General features: G+C 40.3%; 1 protein-coding gene across 1 annotated transcript in view; it reads left to right on the forward strand.

Annotated features, from left to right (window-relative positions):
• Positions 1-1,357: 1,357 nt before the first annotated feature.
• vwa5b1 (von Willebrand factor A domain containing 5B1) overlaps positions 1,358-2,556 on the forward strand; it is a 70,551-nt gene continuing 69,352 nt past the window's right edge. The window contains exon 1 of the mRNA XM_015391036.1: positions 1,358-1,460. The gene's annotated coding sequence lies outside the window, so the exon portion shown is untranslated. The remainder of the gene's footprint in view (positions 1,461-2,556) is intronic.

Raw genomic sequence — 2,556 nt, forward strand, 5'->3', positions numbered from 1 at the left:
GACATTCTACCTTTACAGACGTACCAAAAGTTTTTCCTTAAATCTAATAGCTGTGAGGCTATAAGTGATTTACTTTTGTGTGTTTTTGTCAGGCAGAAATTTATTTATACTCCCTGAGGGTGTAAGAGGTTAACAAAGATGGTTTCCTTCACAACCCTCTTAAAACACCTGTCTTCTTTGTCCAAAATGTGAATTATTGCCCATTTACATTTAAACCTGTGATTTGTAAAGATGGAAAAGCCAAAATTAATTAATATTCTGTTCAGATTGTTGCCACATGTGCAAAGCAGAAACATCCTTAAAGACTTTGGGAAATCTTGTTTCCACAAAAGAACAGGGACTGAAAGAGAGACTGAATTCTTAAAAGCCAAAAAAAAAAAAATGCTAATATTTCCTTTAATTCATCTGAAGCGTGAGGATTTTTTTTTTTTTTTTTGTAGATATTCCCTTTTATTGAATTATGGAAATCATTTCAGAAATTATTTAAACAGCAAATTACTTTTATTCCAATATTTACATTTCCCATTGCTGGTCCTTTTGGTTTTGAGAAAACGGGGGAGAAGTCAGGCTGCGTGTTTGGATGAGAAACGGATAGGGACACTGGGGGAAGAAAGAGGGGGAGGAGAGGGGGAGAGCTCTATTGGCTGCAGGTTAATCCAATTTAGAGGCGGATGCTGAGTCCAAGCTACCTACCCATCCACCCACCAACACACACACTGACAGACATCATCTCCAAATTCACAACAGCACCAAAAATGATTTTCAAACACACATTAATTGTCATGGAAACCTTTGCAAAGCAGAAAGCAGATGTATCAAAGTGATCAAACAACCCTGTGACAACCAAGCCACCCACTTAGGAGGAAAACGCTCCTGTCCGTCTGCATGCGGCTTCTCTTTCAGTCTCTCAGTAGGCTGGCTGGATGCTGTCTCCCACCCATCTGCTGCTGGTGTTACACTGCATGACATGCTCGCTGATCCCCTGCTATTAAAAGGACATCTGAATTGTTGATACTGTCAACAAAGAGCGTACAACGAGTGGGTGGGGATAAAGCTTTGAATAGGGATAGGTGGAGATGATGCTTTGGATGCTTAGCCCTCCTTTTTGAACCTCAAACTCCAGCATCCACTCTAGGAGGAGGATGAGGAGGAGGGGGCAGTGGAAGAAATAAATGAAACAGTTTCTGTAACCACATGTTGCTGGGTTTGACTGAAGCACTGCTGCTGCAGCAGCCTCTACCCCGCTCCCCTCCTTGCATTGTGCGTCTGCGTGTGTAGTTCCTGCCACCTGTGGCAGCAATCCTATAACCTAAACGCAAGGAAAAATAATAATAAAAAAAAAAAGAAAACAGCAGTGAAGAGGAGAGAAAAGGAGAGGCTGGGCGAAGGGGAGGTGTTCTTTCATGTTAAGTGGACTTCTGACTGAGAGAGAGCCACGCTGCACTTGACACAAATGAAAGGTAAGACAATGGGAGGGAAACACTAATGCATTTTATTGCTGCTTTGCGTCTGTCTGGCGACGTCTGCTTTTGACATCAGTCTCAGTAGTTTTAACTACAAGAGGGAAAAAAAAGGTCAATCACTGAATCAGTCAGTGGATGTAAACAGGTTTACCTCAACAGGTGGTGACACAGCAGCTGCTGTCGGCTCTGACACCAATGAATGAGTGCAGAAGAAGGCTGTCTGGGTTCAGAGTTGATGCTTTTTTAGTAGATCCCAGAGGGTAGCTGGGGGATTCATATGACCGTACCCACTTTTAACACTCCAAAACTACCAAAAGATATTAAAGAAGCAAAACTTTTGTAGGAATAAAACATTTTGATTTGTTTTCCACTTCTATGCAGCATGATGGGGGATGTTTCCTATTATAGCTGTGCTTGTTTGCTTCCTTTATCGAAGTGTTGATTATGTCCAGCTAAAGCTTTCCGGTCTTGTTTTCAATGTGTGTTTGATTGGACACTTGATGGCACTATTGAGATAGAAGAAATCTGTAGCTGCATTGACATGCCCTTTCCTTAAAACCAGAAAAAAAGACCAGTCTGTTATCTGTTGGCTCTAAATATGGAATGTGCAGCTGAAGTTTTATTTATTTATTTATTTATTTATGTATATATTTTTTTTCTTTAAAGAGGAAACTAACCAATGCTTGAGGTAAAGTCTTATTGGTTTCACTGTCAGATTATTGTGCACAGTTTGACGATGCTGCTGGTCAGTATGCAGGTAAGCAAGTGAGCAGAGCTGTCTCTATGGATATTGCTTTCGTCATCCCATCTAGCTAGTGCAGAGGGGCTCTGCCTGTGCAGCCGACGCAGACCCCTTGACAGCAGAAAACAGATTACTTGTGCAGGTGAAGGCATAACCAATAAACCACTGGGTTATTGCATCAGTTAATTTTGTTTTAACAGATAGCACACTCTGCACTAATTTAAAATAATTTCAAATGGCAGTAGAAAAATCCCAAGCTACATTTAAAATAATAATAAAAAAAGATCTTAATTCCTACTTAAAATTTTTTTTTTTTTCAAAGCCAATGCTGCAATCATTATAACATTTTCC

Source organism: Cyprinodon variegatus, unplaced genomic scaffold, assembly GCF_000732505.1.
Source record: "Cyprinodon variegatus isolate N-32 unplaced genomic scaffold, C_variegatus-1.0 Scaffold522, whole genome shotgun sequence".
In the NCBI taxonomy this organism is placed as follows: domain Eukaryota; kingdom Metazoa; phylum Chordata; class Actinopteri; order Cyprinodontiformes; family Cyprinodontidae; genus Cyprinodon; species Cyprinodon variegatus.